The sequence below is a fragment of the Hesperophylax consimilis genome, chromosome 10 (assembly GCF_061612785.1).
Source record: "Hesperophylax consimilis isolate HC1 chromosome 10, BYU_Hcon_1.0, whole genome shotgun sequence".
In the NCBI taxonomy this organism is placed as follows: Eukaryota; Metazoa; Arthropoda; class Insecta; order Trichoptera; family Limnephilidae; genus Hesperophylax; species Hesperophylax consimilis.
In genome coordinates this window covers 16,829,535-16,850,815 of record NC_142845.1, presented here as the reverse complement: position 1 = coordinate 16,850,815, position 21,281 = coordinate 16,829,535, and the positions used below count along the sequence as shown (strand labels likewise).

The 21,281-nt window shown below is 31.1% G+C and overlaps 1 protein-coding gene across 1 annotated transcript in view; it reads left to right on the top strand.

Annotated features, from left to right (window-relative positions):
* Positions 1–6,459: 6,459 nt before the first annotated feature.
* Positions 6,460–21,281, top strand: part of Dh31-R (Diuretic hormone 31 Receptor) — a 545,747-nt gene continuing 530,925 nt past the window's right edge. The window contains exon 1 of the mRNA XM_089636652.1: positions 6,460–6,574. The gene's annotated coding sequence lies outside the window, so the exon portion shown is untranslated. The remainder of the gene's footprint in view (positions 6,575–21,281) is intronic.

The window sequence follows — 21,281 nt, the reverse complement described above, 5'->3', positions numbered from 1 at the left end:
TGCACAAATTCACAGTCGGTCTGTCGGTCGAGATTTCGCAAGATTGTTGTGTATTGTCTATTCTTGTCGACGTATTGCCCTGACTTGGCGGTGAGTTAGATCGGCAACTGATATTACGAAAACTGCTGATTTATTGAAATCCTGTTGAAACGGGACAGCAGGCCGTTTCCCAATTAAATGTTAGTCCTTCAGAATATATCGAAACACGTGTTCATGCACCTGCGTTTGCCTGTTTATATATAATGACGAAATGCGAAAATATAATGATTTTTATGAAAGCGTGTTTCGACGTCGCGTTAAAAAAATCATTTTTTTTTTCGAAGAAATTTTTTTCTGAAAGCTTATCATTTTGTGATGGCATTATTTGTTTTATTAAAACACAAATAACTTTGTTTACATCACTTTATTATTTACAACCTCTTCATGTTTCGTGAACGTTATTCCGGATGAGGTGAACTTCGTTCACGAAACATGTAGAGGTTTTATATAATAAAGTGATGTAAACAAAGTTATTTGTGTTTTAACAAAATTAATACAATTTTTATTGCTTAAATGTTAACACGAAACCTATCAATACATTAAGGACCTTCAATCTGGTTTTTAAAAGGATTACGAATAATTTGAAGAGATTTTCAATGAATTAGGATAATTTCATCGGTAAGTTTTTTTCGCGAAAATTAAGACTATATTATCAAAACTGTCATCATTTAGAACGCGGTTAGTATTACTAAATAATTAATACGCGATTTTTCCTCCAATTTTGTGCAAGTTGGAATTATTGCAGAAGATCTTTTGAGTTGTTGAAGTTTTTTTGAATTGTGAATTTGTCTAATAAGTTACGGCAATCTTAAAGGGACATGACAATATTGACGGCCAAATTGCCCGGAAAGACAAGCAAGATAATTGTTCGGCAATAGGCAATATTATGCAATTATTTATCTGGTTTGTTCATCAGCAGATGAAGCGTTAAGCGGTTCACAAATAGCTGAGCACGAAGACCACAGCCACGATTGACACGAAAGCTGCGTGGCTGGATACAGCGATGTGGTTACATATTACTAGCTCAGCTACCCTACGAAAACGCCCATTTTCAGGATGATTTATTTGATAAACAATCTCGTCCAAGAGCTTGCGACGGTTTGAAGAGCGTTAAAAGCCGGGAGCGGTGTTCAGGGGAAGAAACGTGCCCCGCAAGCTTCACTCGGCCAGCGCGTCCTCTGCATCCCACGTGTGTGCCTACGCATACGATATGTATGGCAACTCATAGTGAACGAAACCCACGTGTGAAACGTAGCCGTGCGTAGCTGTCTGTGGCCCGCCTTACTCCAAGATGCCTTTGTATTTCTTTTATTGTCCGTGTCTTCTTCAATTCCACATTATTTGAAAAATTATTAGTATAGTTCAAATAATTGTATCAAAAAGTAGAAATAAAAGCTTGCTTTAAATCAGGATTAATTTTAGAAATCACATAGCCCTTACGTAGATGGCGATAAGGTTGAAATTCCCACTTAATGCGAAGCCCTACGAAAGTAATGCAAAATCACGGGTTTTTGGTTTGAAAATTTGATCGCTTGGAAATATTTTAGATGCTTAAATTAAATACTGCGAAAAGAACATATAAATGGCTTTTAAAATAACAGAGTTTTTTTATAAGCCCAGGAAAAAACGTCGCCAAAACCATTTTATTTTTATTTTTTGACTATCATGCTCCAATATTAAAATATTTTCCCATCATTATAAAGAAAACAGGTTAGAATGTAGGCGATTTTGTACTTTATGCATTTTTTGTAGGACTGATTTTCTCATTAAAAGATTTTTTTTTAAATGCTCGATCATTTCAAAGGGCAAGATGTGGTATGCTCGCAGTATTTAATTAAAGCCATCTATAATATTTCTAAACGATCAAATTAAAAAAAAAACAAAAATCATTTGCATTACTTCGCAGTGCTTCGTCGTGTGATAACAAATTGGTCTTAACGTTCACCTCGTGTACAGATATTTATTACGCTTCTGGCGTTTAAGGAATGACAGGTCGATTATTATTACTAACGATTTAGCCAACATTTTGCACGGATACGTGCCCAGCAGAACTACTTATAAATATATTAATAAAACGTTTCATAGCCCCGGCGTGCAAGATTATTGTAAATGCGTTGAGTGATGAAATCAAGACTCGGGCAAAAATAAATATAAATATGAGGAGTGTGATCTCATTTATATCAATTTCATCAATGTTGGAAAGTATTCAAAATTGAAAAGTGAGTTTTCACCTAATACTAGCGCAGACCCGTGAAAAATCATGAGAAGTTATAATAAACTAAAAAAAATAAAGTAACTGATATCATACATAAAAAAACCCAAGATCCAAGATCTTTAATTATGAGACACCTGTCAATAATTTACACAAAAGAAATACAAATTTCACCATTAAAAAATAAATTAATTTTGGTGTCTTTAGCGCTTGTCTTAATCGATACTACAATTAATTACAATTTGAAAATTAAATCAAATCCCAGTTCCAGAGTTCATTAAACCAATGTTAGGTATACATAGAAAGAGAGATTATTACTTTTATAATGTTGATTTTTTTCGTTTGACCGGTGATTAAACCTTCCTCCGCAGGGACTGACTCTTAAACTACCGTGGACTTTTAAAATGTATGCTTAATACATGCTTGCAATAATGCAGGCAGGACCGAAATTTATTTCGCATATTAACTACTGTAATGTTGGCCGATTTCAAATAAATGCATATATCTCCAAGTTTGAACGTGATAAGCACTAAAAGTTGATAGAATGCATTGTCATTAACAAAGAGGTTACCTGAAGAGTTTAAGCTTGAACGGATATCAAAAAATTAATACAATTAAAAAAAAATACATTCACTGTCGAGACCTTATCATAAGAACCATAATTTTAAGGAATCAATGCAAATAACTAAAATAGAAAATGGACTGCATCGTGTAAACTCACAAACGATAATTTACTAATTTATAGTTGATCGAATGATAACTTTAGTTCATAAGTTTAAACATTTAACATTAGAATAGTGAAATCACAGCGTTTAGTTTATACATTACACTGACTTTAGAGTGGATTGTCAAACAGCCAATATCTACGCCTGGTAAACCGCTACGAAATAAACATAAAACTAGACAGTAATATTCGCTATCTGTTGAACTCGAAAACTAATTAATACATTTCCATTTTATAATAAAAGTTATATAGCTCAATACTCGTTAATGAATTAAAATAAATAAGCCAATCGACCTGACCGGCAATCAGAAGGTTGCGGGTTCAATTCATGTCGGCGGCATTTTTCTCAATTATTTGAATTTATATAATATGTGTTTGCTTAAAAATAATAATATTTGATTACTTACAATATGAATACATTTATGGCAATTAAAATTAATATAACCGAATTAACCTCAATTTTTCAAGACGGGAATTTCAAGTATCAGTCTGCCAAAATGCAACGTTGCCAGCTATTTCGGCGCACAGTTAAAAGACTTTTAATTTATTAGAACGAATCTAACAGATTAATTAATCGAATCTGGGCTTTTTTTGCTATTTGTTTTTGGGGTGTTATGCCGTGTTGCGCAAACTCCTTCTTTAGACAACGTTTCGGACAACATTACAGTGTCCATCATCAGGGCAGATAAGTAATGTGTGTTTAAGTACGTCTGTGCGATACCGTGTTGCCAGCTCACTACTCTACGAGCTGGTTTTACAGTAAAATTTAAAATGGTTTTCTGCGTTTAGCTTTGGCGTAGCCGTTAAATACCGGTAATTGAGTTAGCGCAACACGGCATAACACCCCAAAAACAAATAACAAAAAAGCTCAGATTCGATTAATTAATCTGTTAGATTCGTTCTAATAAATTAAAAGTAAAAAAAATAAAAAAAGTGTGGGCTGAAGATAATGGGGAGGGAAAAAAGATGGAGAAAAGGAATGTGGGGGTATTTGGATATTTAGATATGGCCATTAAACACAGCTAAAGCCGTTTCAATCTTACTCCAGGGCGATACTGAGAGTATATATTCCACTCTGGAACGTGCCACAACCATACTATATATTATTTTTAATGAATAAATAGTGAAATAACACAAATTCATCGCCGGGGATTTGAACCCGGGTCTTTTGAATTGCTAGTCGAGAAAAGCCGCCATTCTGTTGAATGCGGTCTACGTAGAAGGCGGTCTGTGGCAGGACAACGTATGCCCGGGCCCACTAGTCTATTTATAATAATGCATTTTATATTCCTATAGACACGAAACAAGTTTTTTAAAGTCACTTTAAACAGAAAGTGGCTTAAGGTTGAATACTAATTTATTTCAACGGTCTGCTTTGGTATAATATAAATATAGTGCTTGGAGCTATAAATATAACTTATTTTCTTACTAACACGGGAGTAAATTTACTTTTGTAATACACGAGGTACGAAAATCTTGATTGATATTAACATCAGTAATCAACGATTCTTTTTTTGTGTAACGATAGGGAACAAAATTGGTTGCAAATGTTCCAAAATAGGGCAAAGAGAATATTTTTTAGCCGAAATAGATTTTTAAAAGTAGCTAAAATATTAATGAAACTAATTTGGCTAAAAGTGGACTGCAGATGCTGAACTTTAACGCAATGATATTTATACATTAAATAATAAAAAAAACCTAATACCAAAATACTTTTCAAACAAATCATATGCAACAAGCACATTCACAAAAATAACACAAGGACATGCAATGAAATCAGGCTACCAAAAAGGACAAAGCGAATATGCAAAATAGTGTACTATACCAAGGAAGGAAGTATTAATAATACGCTGCCATAAACTATAAGTCTGCACCAATTGATAGTTCAAGATGCATTGTAAGAGCCACATTAAGCAAGAGAAAGAATATATAATGTAAGTTATGATAAAATAGTCATTTGTAAACTTTGATGCTGAAATTACTAAAATAAAATTTAAAAAATATCGTCAAGGTAGTGACGATAAAACAAACTTCAAAGTTCATTATACATATCAGCTTCGCAAATATTAATTATTTTGACTTTCGTTAGACAGTTGGGTGCGAAATATTACAATATTTATGAGACATAGCTTTGGGTTCAAGTGTTCTTTATATTGCAAAGACAAAAATATGCAAATTCTACAAAATAAAATAAGATGAAAAAACACGTTGTTTAAAGGTGCGAAATTTTGCATGGTTGGGTATATAATCAATTCTTTATATTGCTTTATGTTTACAAATTAACATGAATCGTGATAAATATTATGTCAAAGGAATGTAAAAGAAAATAAATTAAATTAGTAGATTCGAAAATACGGGACAAATCACGAAGGTATCGAACAATTCATGCAATTTAAAAAATATAATTGAATAAAAAGAGGCAAATTATTATAATTAATCTTTAAAAATACAGAATAATGTTTTTAAAGCAGAACACGTCAATTTATTTACGCATTTATGGAACACGAAATGATGTGACAGGCGAAGCTCAATGTCAAATCACTATTTTGATTAATCTTTATAACGAATTGGTGTACATTATTATTACCATAAAATTAGCTTTAGATAAATTGAAGGTTTTCCTAACGTTTCGCTAGAATACGAATACGAATAAATAAATAAATAACTCAATAAAAATATAAATGTAAACTACTAAAAAAAATATTTATCGATGCAAATCTATGAACGCATAAAGGAAACAACTTTAAAAAAATTCAGTATAATAGCTCAGATTATCTGTGACAGTTTCACTTGGTTAACTTTTTTGCTTTCTTATAAAATTATTTACAAAATAAATAAAAAACAGTTTTTTGCTTAAAATCGAACGTTTCTAGACTCCGTTTGTCAAGCGATTTTAATGGCTATTACCTACAATATAAGTTAAACCAAGAATATAGACATTTTTGGCTTGTAGCTTCCTCTTAACGAAATATTTTACTTTTATTAAACACTCTTACTGTATTAATACAACAATAATTAATTTAAAAAAAAATGTCTTTAACCAATATTAATGCTGAAAAGATAGTATATATTATACAAGTATTATATTAATATTCGATTTCTAAATTATTGATCTTCATATTTATTTAAACATCTTACCGCCTTACTAATAAACATGTTTTAAATGTTAACAGGACTGATAAACAACCCATTAATTAATGCTTTTGTAAAATTTAAAATTAGTTTCTAATAAGGCCGTCAGTATGTAAAATTGCTGATAAAACTTTTCAATTGATGAAAAATTTAACCAGGGGAGCAGAGACAAGAGCAGGAGGTCTCGATAAATTCAGTGCCCAAGCGCTTGAGTTTCCATAGTTTGCAGTTCAGTTTTCCTTCGGCCGCCGGAAGGCACGGTCGCGTGCATTGTCGACAGTTTCCCCTCCTTTCGTTACTAAGGGCAGTTAAGTATCGTGTTTTCGTCATTGTGATTGTTCTGTTAACAGGTGGGTGATCGTTTCATTAAAAAAATCCTAGTGATTAGTGACTGTTGCTGGTTTACAAGGAAGATATAAGACAACATCTGTTTTAACTAGCGGTGTTTGGAGTTTAAAACTTAGAAGGTAAACAATTTTCCAATATTTTAATTAACTTGTCATGTATATGATGGATATCCCGTTATGAAATTTCACGGCTATGAGAATTTTATAATAAATAGCTTTACTAGTTTTTTAACGTTCTTTGGAACAGTGTCATAAATTTATGTATTATTTTAAGATGAAGAAATAGTGCGGCGTTCTGAATATTATTATTATTTTATGTGTTTACAACATTTTTTAGATAAGGCTATCTGTTTTATTTCGGTGACGAATTCATTTCTTACGCAGCATATATTGTCTTTAGATACCTCTAAATGATTTGAAAAGTATTCGCAATGATGTTAAAAAAAATTCAAAGTTTCTCTGTAATGCCAAGTTTTTCTATTCATAATTAGCACGGTACTATTATCACTGATTACAATTAAAGATATTATGCATATCGATTGACTGAAAGAATTAAGAGTATGTAACCGGTAAAAATATTTACACATGAAAACTTTGCATAGCGTTCATGCACTTGATTTGCAGAGCAATTATACTAAATTTAATACATTAATAATTGTTTGAAATAAAATAATTAGTTATTCACACAGCTTTTTCCATTTTTTTAATTTTAAAATGTTTACAGCTTTTTTGGATGGAATTAATAGGTCAAGACATTTAGGATGGGTTGTTTTACAGAATTTTAACAATTCATTCAAAGTTACTTTTCAAGTTCTGTGACAGCCCTATTAAAATTATGTTTCTATCCAAGTGCTGTGAAACAACCGGCCCTGATGAAATAATAAAAAAAACTTGAATACAAAGTTTAGCGACTTGATTTTTAATTTTGAAATTTGATCAATTGCACAAATTCTGTGAAACAATACGTTCTTAATTAATATTGATCATGTTTTTTTATTGAAAGAAAGGTTTGCGCCTTAATAACTTGGAAGCATTCGAAATAGCTAAACCAAGTAAAAATACTAATTTGCATACTATTATTTTTAAAGTTGTTCCCTTTCTTCGTCTACCTCTGTCCTCTGTACTCTGTCCTGGTCATACATTCTCTCCTCCTTTATTTTAACCGTATACATTATAGTGAAAATATCTGTACTTAGTAATTAATAATTATTTTTGGAAAAACATAGTGAGTAAAACCTCAAATTGTAATATTTAATTATTGAAGACAATATTAGCGACTCCTAAACAAAAATCTGAAACATAAAAATCAGAAAAAGATACGGTCACATCTAGGACTCGAACCCGGGACCCTTGCCTTGCCGGGGCACCGCTCTACCAACTGAGCTAATGGGACCCTATCTCTTTCAGTCATATTTTAACTGTATCATACTTCGAATGAGGAATATGGCCCCGGCAAAGCAAGGGACTTGGGTTCGAGTCCTAGATGTGACCGTATCTTTTTCTTATTTTTCTGTTGAAGATTTTCGTTTAGGAATCGTTAATATTGACTACAATAATAAATGAAGTTGTTTAAAACAAAGTACTTTTTCATTATTATTGTTCGTTGAGAAAATAAAAACATGTGAAAAACGGAAAAACTTTGGCAAAGCCGGGTAGTAACTGCCGGACAAAATTATTCTATTTTTTGGGAAATTACTATAATAAATGTAAAATATAAATAATATTTGTTAGATGCAACTAAGTGTCGTGTGCCGTGTGCGTTTTATCTTGGATATACTCTTATATACTCACGGTGGGTGTGAGCATATATATTTTATTCATTCCCCAGGTTCACATTATGTCTAAGAGAAACTCGCTGGTCTTATTCTTCCTCTGAAACCCTTTCCTGTCGGAAATTGGCTTTTATCAGAGCGTTTTTAATTCCGCAGATCAGCCAGTAACTTTCAGCAGAACAAGTCGAGCAAGTTTCGAGGTTATGAACCTTCTTCTGACTGACACGTATTCCACCAATCTCACCTTGATTATCAGAGTGGTCATTTTGAATATCGGCTTTGGTTTATTAAAACCCTTCAAGCCACAAAATCAAAACTTCACAGGAGATGATTAAAACAAATTCTTAAACTAATTGGAAATATTGAAGTATCTACGAAAGTTGTTATTTGTTTTTCAAAATTTTGAAGTGAAATATTGCAATTCCATTTATAATTATGAGATACTAGCTGTACCCCGCCACGCGTTGCTGTGGCTCAGTCTGTCTGTGCAGATAACAAAACAAAAACGATAAAAAATCGTATAAATTTAGTTTTTAGTATTAAAATAGCTTTACCAAATTGTATTATTTAAGGCTATTCTGTATGAATCCACTGAAAAGCAACATTCGCCAAAAATGTGGCTTGAAGGGTTTTTTCAAAACACAGTTGATATAAATATGACCAAAATAATTATTATTTGGCAGTAAAAAAATTTTCTAAATTTTTACTTTTTATCGAAGAATATTTGCCGTATTTACCTACTCAAAATGTTCAAGGTAGTTTGTGGATCTATAACCTAAAGTGTTAAGCATAGGTTCCCAACTAATGGGCCGTAACCACAAATGGGGTATCGAAGGAATATTCCGTGGGGTCGCGTCGCCCGAAACAGCAACAAATATTTCAACGTTTAATTATTTCGGAAAACTAACAGATTTTTTTAAAAATAACTTTAAATATAAAAAGTAATAATCTTCATTTTTAATCTTTTATAAATAATCTATCTTGTAACATATTTATTAAATCAATGCTGTGTCAAATCGCGCTATGTATCAGTAGTATTCAAAAGGTACAATGCAAAATTTTCTAGTTTTACCATTAATGTCTAAATGATATCTCCGTTAGAGTAGATTTTCAACGAAATTCGAAATTTGAAATTCAAAACAAAACAAATTAACTGCCTAGAATGACATAAGGTTTTTTTGTTTGTTTTTAAAATGCATATTGTTTTGGTTATAAAATTTAATATTTTAATGTCTAGTGTATATCTATTCTAAAACTACTGTATTAATAATATTCTATTACCTACGTACTAATATTTGGACTTTATATAATTAAGATATAACACACGGAAAACTTTTAGTTTCAACTTCAGCTTAAAATTTAAAGGGATTTCATTGGAAATTTGAAACCTTTATAATAAATATTGTTTTCTATTACCGATAAATTTGTCTTAGGAAACCTAAAATTGTTGTAGCTTCTCGTAGGATAGCCATGGACTGTACTATTAATACTAACACTCTTTATTTTATTTTATAACTTATATATAAATATTAGCGTATTATAGACAAAACGTTGAGTTGGCGTTGCATCGTTTTTAACATTACCTCTGTTCTGAATTATATCTATTCATTTAACTTGTATTTCACTGCTTAAAAAAATTAAAATTACACTGGTGCAGTAATTTAGGCGGGATGATACAGTGGTGTTGTAGACCAATTTCCTTGTAAGGGACTAATTATCTCTTTATCCTGCAATTATGTTATTATTATTACTTATTAAAGTTAACTTTTGTATTTTTTAGCTAAAATTTAAAACTTAGTATTCAGTTTTAATTGGTTATTGACTTTAAGTAGCAATTAGCAGTAACTAAAACTGCGAATTTTGAAGCTTGAAAACGTCGAGCATAGCATTAAATATAAATAAATAAGTTAAATAAAAAAATGTTAAGTTTATTACTTAAAATCTATTTTTGGTATGTTTTCTTTACACCTAAAAATACTATTAAACTAGGGAAAGAATGAGACAGGTTAAAATTTTATTAATATAAAACAAAGAATAAATTCCCAGCACCCTCCCCCTTTGTCACTCGCGGTCTCTACTGTAAAACGGGGTCGCGACTCGAAATAAGTTGGGAACTCCTGATATAAAGCTATACCTGTAGTTTTTCGTTTCAAACTCCTTGGCAGTGCTCAGATAAATCTTTTAAATTTCCATACCAACTGAGAAAACATAACAATGATCTAAGGTTTTCTCTTGTGATCAAAGAAATCGAGATCAAATAAGGAAAATCATTATTTTTGTTGTTGTTTGTTGCGCCTTACTAGAGTTTCCGGCCCGGAGCCAGATAAACAATTACTGTAAACTAGATTTGGAAATTAGCGACGAGAACTCGGAATTTAAGAAACAGTTCGGTTCAGGGTAACGTTTCATGTTTCCGTCCAGAAGATTCAGAAGTCTTTATGGTTTCATGTGTACTACTGGAATACTTTGATAGTTCTAATATTATTATGTGAGAAATAATATTAGTTCCTGATCCTGGTCCAAATATACTGTTCATGGTCGCTGCAACTCTCGTTGAGAAGTTTCGGCGCCAGATCTGGAAAATAAACACTATTGATATGTTGAGTTATGTATGATACGATTTCGAATATTAGTCTCTCATTAGAGCGATATTTTATTAATGTACACAAAAGATAAACAGAAATAATGAATGATATAGGCCAACCACCCAGTTAAAGTGTATGCAAACACAAAAAAATGATAAGTTAAACAATAAATAAAAATAAAAACAAGGGGCAATAAAGTTTGAGTCAAGTAAATGAAATATACATTTTGAAAAGTTTGGTGGCTATCGCTAAATGTGTCCGGAATCTTTCCACTACAGTGGATGTTGTTACAATGTCGACAAATTTGCATAAGACGTTGAGGTTGGGAGAAAGTTAGGTTGATTTTTTGGAAAGGAACATGGAAAGTTTCGGGGTTTTTTGGTAGGTAGTGGTGATGATCTGGCATGTAAGTCACACAGACCATCAGGGAATAATTAATTCCCTATGAAAAAATGGATTGATTCAATCAATGACAAAATTCACTCTGCAGGAAAGGTAAAAAATTATAATCCAGCCACCAAATACATAAAAACAGAAGACTCACCGAAAATATCACTCGCATTGAGTTTACAGCGATTCCTTAAATCTCCAAATTCGACAGCGGACGGCAATCGGCATAATAATATTTGCATTCGAACTATGAAATTATAATCTGTCACAACCAGCTCTCAAGAGAGTAGAATTTAGATTAATATTTAATTAGCACATTGTAATTCCAAAAGTACGGGCACATTATTGTGACAAAAATATTTTAATCCCTTAGTCTTAAATCGACCAAACAGGAAAAGTGGTGCCCTCTTTTGTCAAATAATATAATTATTGGTCAAAAGATTTGATTAATGCAAAGACGACTGTAATTCATTATCACTTACCTGCAGAGCAAAATCTATACAAAACTGACCAGAGATGTCTATTCTGTCCGCTATTTTTAATTTAAATTTTTTTTTTCAAATTAATTTTAAGTCTACTGCTTCTCCAGGTAGTGACTTTCTACGTGGTTATTTACAATTTTGAAAAGAATTTTGATATCATTTTGACGACGTTCAATTATTTTTTTGTTTTTAATTTACTGCAAGTTTGTGAAACTATAGAGTATGTATATTATTTGTAGCGGTGACCGGATAACTCAGAAATGGCAATTCAACACAATTCGACACACTCTTGAAAAGTGATGTAAAAAATCAGGTCAAATAGGCTACGTTAGATTTTTTATTCATAACTTTTAATGACTTTATATCACTTTTCAAAATTGTGTTAAATTCCTACTGTTCCTTAGTTGCCATGGAACCCTTTAGCAAAGAGCTGTAGATCTTAAGACACTCTCATCTGCCATGGGACTCATTACGTGTACATGATAGTTGTTCGTACATACTGAAGAGGAACTTTTCCTTATTACGACTATTATGTGAAGAGAAAAAATAACAATTTATTAATGTTTTATAAAATCAAAAGAGCCAATTTTTACATTTAGTGCTTGATAAAAATTACAAATATATTTCTAAAAAATCGCAATATTTCACTCACAGCAACGGTTAAATAAAAATACAAATATACAAGCAAAACATAAATATTGAATAACAAATAAATTTATCATGATACATGGGGACATGTTTCGAAATCGTTCCAAAAAAATCTTTATATTGTTCTATCAACTCAGACGTAACCTGAAAGCGTGTTCGATGATTAAATAAAAAAAGCTCTCGAAGTTTTATTAGCTTACGATTCGCAAAAAATAATTTTTTATGAAATATTGTATTTGTCGCGAATATCTCGGATTGTGTCATCTTACATTTCTTCGTAAAATATTATTTAATAAACAATGATAAATATGTTTTCACTGTAGCCTATATCGTACCTTTAGAGACAATGACTGACTGGACTTATTAACTGATTGTCATTACATTTCGAAATCATAATATGGACGTTTCTATTTTTTAAAACAGCTTTATACTTATTAGAAATAAATATTAATTTAATTGCAAAAAAACACTTGCTTTCATGATATTTTCAAAACTGATAAGTATTCATTAATTTTGATAAAATCATCATCACACAAAAACAATGCTTTCACAATGTTCCCAACTGGCCACCCATGTAACGCGTTTTCTTCTTTCTATTTATTTTTTTCTTAAGCTCGATACGGAAATAGACCTAGTGAGGTTGATTATTGTCTGAAAAAATTTTTTTTTTATATTCTGTGAGAAGCAGTAAATTTATATTATTATAGAAATGTTAGATTATATTGTTGATTAAATTTTTAAGTTCTGATGTTATGTTATGTATGTATGGTAGGTGTAACTTTTAAATACACTTAACACAACATATAATTGCAAAAGTCCTGAAAAATAAAAATAAAAATTACAAAAAATATATGTTTTTAATATACAGGGTTTTCCAATAAGATATGTTATTTTGATATTCGATCAAAATTGTGCGGCACGTAGCGCCTTCTTGTTGAAAGTAAACGTTGTCCAGATCAATACCATTCAATTTCGACGGTAAAAAAATCATTAATCATCTCTCGATAGCGCAATCCATTCACCGTAACTGTCGCTCCAGCCTCATTTTCGAAAAAGTAAGACCCAATGAGTCCGCCGGACCATAAACCACACCAAACAGTCACTACTTGTTTCTACTTGTTAAATGTCAAAAAATGACAGCTTCAAAAGTAATATCTACCGAAAATAACATCTCTTATTGGAAAACCCTGTATTACAATATGCAAAAATTATTTTATTTATTTATAAGTTTACAGATTACAAAAAAGAAATAAAATAAGAACGTTACCTTACTGAGGTACCCTTTGATATGTTTTTTTTACAATAGTATGTAAGTATTAATTTATATTAATTGTGAATCAAGAAAATATTGATAAGAATAAAAAGTAAGTGTGACTTGATAAGTTCCTTTCTATAAAATCCTACCTTGGGTTTGTGCTTGTATGTATTTCCTCGTTTCTTTCTTTTTTTGTTTTCCCCTATTGTTTGTTCTACATAAACTATATATTTGTTTATTTTTGTACTGTAATACACGTGAAACTTATTTTTTATCAAAATATCTATGTAAAATTATACCTATTACCTCCCACTTATACTGGTGTACTATTACACAAACTTCGGGAGGTAATTCTACATGATGGTAAAAGTAAAAAAGATTAATTGTTTTTTTCAAAATTTTTAAATTTTGAGGTAGTTTTAAGTACAAAAGTTTGAATTTTTTTGCATTAAGAAAATAATATTCTTAAATGGAAAAAAATGTATGAGAGAATAACAACAGAATTTCTAAAATAGACACTTATCGTTTTTACTTCTACCATTATGTAGAATCACCTCCCAAAGTTTGTGCACTTTACCCTACAATTTTTTTCTTGGTATTATCACCTGTTTTAAAAACTAATCTGATTTTAATTAACACCAGTGGACCTCGCAATGCTCCGCTATTACTAATGTCTTTCTTGGGCATTTCTGACTTCTTACACCATTCACTACTGTATACCACAATGTTACTGTTAAAAAACTACATTAAATCGACTTGAATTCGACTCCGTATCTCATTCCAGTGCAGATATATTGCGCTAAGTATTCCTCGGGCGTCCCCGACTTCTTTCACTATTCACTGATAAGAACAAACTTTTCAGCGATATCGGTCGACTACTTCTCGAGTTTTGCGAGCGCAAAAATACGCAGCCTGAATTTTTATGTGTTATGATTTGTAAAACAATTTTGATTCCATCATACTAAACAATGAAAAGTTTTCGCGAAGAGGAATATTCCACAACCTCACTAACTTATAGACCCTTATACAACGGGGGGTCGTCAGGTTATTATCAGGGTGAAACTAACAATACTCTGAGTTTCCCCATGTGTCAGCAGAAATAGCTTTGGATCCTCCCTTTTCTCATTAGACTCAAACATTTTTTAAATATCCGATCCATGAAAATTCCGTTTATTTAAATTGAGCATTCTAAAAATTTTCTGTTTAATTCATAATATTTTCAGTTGTCTTCAATCCTGTCTTCATTTCACGTCCACCCTCCTTGACTACTATTCAAATTTCAATGTTACTTGAAAAAAAACACTATTCTTAAAGCCGTAATAGTTATATTTAGAATAACATTAGAAGATAACGATTTTTATGCAATTGCTTGTGTTCAACCTACATCTGGACTATATTTATATATGTATGTTAACTCAATCATATTATTTCAATATTTGAAATCATACAAAATATACCTATATTATGATACAAAAGGATTATATATCGGATAAAGTCAGATTACCTACATTAAAATTACATCAGCGATCACCCATTTCATCAAATATTCTATTTTTTTTCGACAAAGGTAATATACACTAAGTTTTAATCGCAGAGCTACACAGTTACAGGCGATTTTGTGTACTAATATCTCGGAGAAACTTGTCCCACTATTGGTACGCGATAATAATCGGTGATGTTACACTGGATTTTGTAGATACCAGTTGTTCGGTGCTAGGAGAGTTGGGTGCATTGGAGGCCAAATCGTACTAATTGGACGTAAAAAAGTGGAACCTATTTTTTCGCTCCATGTCACATCTAAATGTAATATTTAAGAGGAAGCTACAAACCAAAAATGTGTATATTCTTTGTATGTCTCATATCATCATGCATAGGCATTAAAATCAATTGGCAAACGGAGTCGAGCAAATCTCGATTTCCAACGTAAAAGTGTAAACAATTTGATAAGAAAACAAAAAAAATAATCAAGGTGTTACAGACAATCTCAGCCATAATATTTTATTTTTAAAGTTGTTTCTTTTGTGCGTTCGTATATTTCTATTGAATAAATACATTTTTTAGTAGTTTAAATTTGTATTTTATATTGAGTTAATAAAAAGTTTATTTGAATTGTACTCAAGGGAAACGATAGGAAAAACTTCAATTTTTCTAAAGCATATATATGGTATTTTAACCTTTATAACCAATTCAATATAAAGATTAATCGAAAATAGGGATTTTCACTAAGCTTCGCTTTAATGATTTTTCTTTGCCAGAAATATGGTAAGATATTATTTTTCACCATTGTTCTAAAATGATGACATTGATTGAACCTTGTACACACAGTGATTGCTGGCATTAACTCACTTTACCTAATTACGTACTAACTTCATATGTGTACGTGTATTATTTATGGTTTCGTATACTTTTACACAACGGAGTGATAAAAAGGCAAGACCATAGACATCCAAAATGATTGACTTGCCCTTTAATGAAATCTGGGCATCATTTCGATGAGCCGCACGAAGAAAATTTACTGATGTAAAACATAGCTTATTTATGAAAAATCTGATATAATTATACGTATTTCTGTTAAAAATAGAACTGCGGGCCGGGAAAAGCACAGCTCTATGAAGAGCGCATGTTGAAATAAACATACCCTGGGAAAAAAACTAAAGTTCGCTAAAGCAAGGTTTGAAAAGCAGAGTTACAAAGGTTTGCAGCGCTGTACATTGTGGGACTTTTCTAGATCTGAATGTTCGTTTTTTAATGAACCGCCTGGTGTAGCGACGCTAAAAAGGAGCGAGGTGGGTAAATTATAACACATATTATGTAAAAGTGTCTAACTATATAGTGTGACAAAATATTCAATTTCGGAAACGATTTGGTAGTTAAATTTGTTACGCAGCCAGCAATTTGTGCGCCATTGTGAGGACCGAATTGTGATATTACAATGCGAGTTGCCTGTATACTGTCTGATTTATTTATTAACAAATCGCAGAAAGAGAGACGGTCAGACCGCTTGTCGCAAACCGTGTAACTTGTTTTGTTTCCCTTTACCTGATTGGCTGGTCTATCAATTTAAATGTCCATGGACACACAATAAATTGGCTCTGCCACAAGTACACTTCGGAGCGGCGGTACCACGCGCCACACCAGGCCGCCGTGCAGAAAAGTAAAGTCCGTAACGGCTTACAGCACAGTCCATTTTTTACTTTTCAGCGCGGCGGCCTGGAGTTGGCGTTGGAGTGGCGCCTGGTACCGCCGCTCCGAAGTGTACTTGTGGCAGAGTCAATTTATTGTGTGTCAAACGATTAATCATGTAATTGTGAACAGGTAAATGAACTGTTGACAATCATAAATGGGTTTTAAAATAAATATTATGTTAGGGAAATATGATAGTTAGGAGTCGGTATGTACGACAATGGAATCATGGGAGAGTGACTTAACTGGGAAGGTTTTTAACATTTTCTACATTTTTAAAATTTGTTCAAAAAATTTAACTATGAAAGATAAATATTATATATATTTTCTGAAAAACTATATCCTATATCTCTAAAATATTTTAAATTTAAAAAACCTTCACACGGTGTAGTGGATTTTCCAGTTTTATTTTATATATTAAATAAAATATTTTCCACGATGAGTTACTTAGTAATTACTTTTTTTGTCGCATAACATTATAATTGTTATTTTCAATAATCAATATTTATAAAAAACACATATTTTATTGCTTGTTTCAATAATTTCAATCCGAGTCTTGACGAACAAAATTTGCGATTATTGAAGAAAATAAATTCACTTGAAAATACAAGTTGTATTTTTTTCATGTTAAAGAATAACTAGATTCATATTGTTATTATTTATAAACGAAAAGAACAAAAGGACAAACACAGCTGAAATTTATTTTTATTTATCTATTTAACGCCCAGAGGGCTTTTACATGGTTGGTAGTATAATTTTAATTTGACAGATACTTTGAAAAATAAAAAATAAGAATAAAATTACATTTGATAAAAGCTATGCAACAAGTCATACAAACACAAGACACAAAAACAGAAAATTACAGCTATTTGTAGGTTTACATGATGTGTTTAGGAGTATTGTTGAAATAAATGTTTTAAATGATCCACAAAACTTGCCAAGTTGGTATTGAATATGTCAACATCGCCATTGAAAATTTCATTGAAATTGTCATAAAAGAATTAAAAAAGACATGTTTTATAATAATTGAAAAAATTGATGCCGTTATGCATTTTAGATTGGAGGAATAACTGACAATTTCTTCAACAATGGGAGGATCTTAAACTTACCTAGATAACTTTTACGCACTTTTGATTGTGGTGTCAATACAAACCAACAGGATGCCGGCAATCAGTTCGTCCATTCGTGTTTGACTTCTCGTGTCCAAACCTTATTAATGACTTCTGATGATGCGGCGTGATTCAGGGCTACGGGTAGTGACGTGTCCACTAGATTGTATTCTGCTTGATGAGACAAACCATCAGAACGATAAAAAAATAGTAAAAAATAGTCTTGCTTCGGCAATTTATCATTTATCTTCCTTTTATTCGATGCAGTCGTTACGTAATTTTTGGTAATTACGCTGTAAACATAATTTTCACATCAATCACATAATATTAGAGAGGAGTTTTGTACACGCGGTTTTTACTAGTTTTACAACCCGGTTTCGCCCCAGTGCTAAAACTCTTTTTGAAAAAAAAAATTTTTGCGTCTCATATATTTTTCTGGCATTTGCATTGTTATTTAAAAGTTCCGTGTCTCATGGTGGAAATGAATTATGAATAAAAATAGTTGAACAAGAAATTAGGAAATAATTTTGTAGTTTTAATTTCACTGTTTTAGTGAGATTTCCGTCGCACGTCTCACAAAAATGATCGTAATGGTTTTTGTTCCTAGCTTTGCTCGTGTTTTATTTTTAATTATGAAGTGTGCCCTTCGAGTATTGACAAAAGTCAATATTTTGGTTCCGCTAATTACTGCTTCCAGTAAATATTAAGGTTCAGAATTCGTTTCTCTTGATATTAACAAATTTTCCATGAAAGGAAAATTATTCTTTCAACTCAAATTCTGTCACTGAGCGTTTGTCCTAAATTTCTAAAATTTATGTTGTGCATTCGATAATATTTTTTTCATAATTTATTACATTCTTTCCACATGATACAAAAATCTGATCAATTCATCTGAGTAAATGATAAATTTATTTATCAGGGTAATTGAAAGTGTATTTATATATGTATACATATTGTTTTTTTCTTTTCCATTATTTATTATAATTTTTATTTGTTTTATGTTTTTATTTTGAAAATCAGTTAATCCAATTACATTTCACAAAATTTACAATTAATACCATCACATTTACTAAAGTTTAGATGCCGCATTATGTTAGAAATATTTATTGCAATATTAAAACCACTGAAATTTAACTAAAAAATATCTACCTCAGAAGAAATGTGATTTAAAAGTGTAGTAATTCTCCCCGAAGGTATGATCATTGGTAGAAGTTATTTATCAGGTACTAAAATAAAATTCTTCGTATTAAATTATTAAATTTCACGTATGTACCAACATTTCACTTGGATGACTACAATTGAAAGATATTTCGCGTACAAAATTACATGAAGAAGAATCTACACTTGGATGAAATTTCACTTTAAAAAAATTACACAAGATAAGATTCATTTTTTACAGTTTATAAATTCTGTGCCACATAAATTTCGTATTGAAAAAAAAAGCGAATTAATCGATGTACGATGTACCTCAACCGGTTCCATGATAACTCAAGACAGTGACAATTCAACACATTTTTAAAAAGTGATGTAAAATCGTTAGAAACGAAGAAAAAAATTTAAACCTAACCTAACCTAACCTACTTAACCCAGTTAATAAAGTTTTTGTTTCATCACTTTCCATGACTTTATATAACTTTTTAAAGATGTGATGAATTATCATTTTGATGATTTATCCGGTCACCACCTCAACCACCCGCAATAAAGTATTTTGATAATATAAAATTAATAACAATTGTTTGTATATTTCGTGATAGATGAGTAGTTTTCAAGCTAGTTTCAAATGTCACGCGCTTTAGAGTACCACCAATTTTATTAATGTTTACTCTAGAACTCTACTATTTAAAACTACCTCGCTAATAGTAGGTACATAATGCTATGATGAAGGTTAACCTTAAAGTACCTTTTCTCTTAAAATATTAAATAAATACAGGTAAACGGCCGCTACGAAAACGACTTATCAAGGTATGCGTATTTTCGGCCTGTACAAATATTATCTTTCCAAGTAAGTTGATAATTTAAACGGACGAGAATATTTTCTTAGGTGTTAGAAAATTTTGAAATCAGGCGTTGGAGATTAAAACTAATGCCGACTACTGCTAATCACACACCTTCTTTCGGCTTGAGGATTATCAATTCCAAGAAGGGATTTGGCTTCCGATGCTGCTTGTATTTCTTAGCCATAAAAATAATTTATATATAATTTTTGTAAATAATTAATGTGTAGATCCTAATTAAATACTTTATTAGCACTTATGAATATATTTCTCTTCTTGAAAGCCATGTTTATTCGTACTGAAATATACAAAAAAAGAATTTTACACATAACTAGCTGAAGTCCCTGCTATTGCCAGGGCTGTACATAGAGTTTTTCGAAATCAGATAAAGAGTGTGAACTTTCTCTTGTTTTGAAGGTCAAGTGTGTAAAATTTCATCAATCTCGGAAAAAGAAAACCTTAGATTTGTTTAACAATCAAATCCACGCCGCAGTTTATTAATTATTAATTTTATTAATTATTTCTTTTTGTAGATAAATTTGTTTGACTTTAACCTCTTGAAATATTGGTATGTTTTTTTTGTATATGATCTGTTTGACTTTGAGGCCTAGAATTATTATTTTTTTAGATAACGCTGTTTGACTTAGCAGCCTTATGATCAACATTTTAGAAAAAAACGCTTCTTTGCATATTTACTAACTGGTATTGGATACGTAGTTTCTTACGTCTGCCAGAACTTGTATTGTTCATTTACGAAGAATAAAATGTTAAAAAAATCCAGAGAAAGCTAGATATTATGTTCCCTTCTCATTTTTCATATTCTATATCCATACAAACCATTACGTCCATAATTAGAAGATGTGCAATAAAATTTGAGTAGGTACTTTGAAGTAATTACATGTCATTCCCTTTAATACTAATAATAACTTTTCAAACAAATTCCATCATTATACTCCTCCATGACTGCTTCTCTCTTTCAAAAAGCGTCAAATTTTTCCACCATCCTTTGTAAACGTACAAAAGAAAAATTTCATGCAAAATTATTTCGGAGAAATATTAATTATTTGATCTTGGTTTTAATTGCGCATTGAAGCATTAGCCCCAAATAGCTCAGACAAACAAAGCAATAAAAGTCTCTCACGGAAAATATTAATTTTAATGTAAATAAGTTTTTCTTTTGTTTATAAAACTAGTCTGCTTAAGATATCTAATAAAGCGTTCAAACTTACATTTCCTAAGGTAATAAAAAGGCTATTTGAGTGTCTAAAAGTCTATTTGAAGACCAATTTATTATTATTACAACATCTCTGTGTGATTTTGTTTACAGTTCGTAGTACTTACATCTGAACTATTTTAGGTGTATTTTAAATTACTACGTGCTCCTTTAGAGTTTTTTCTTCCTCTTAGCA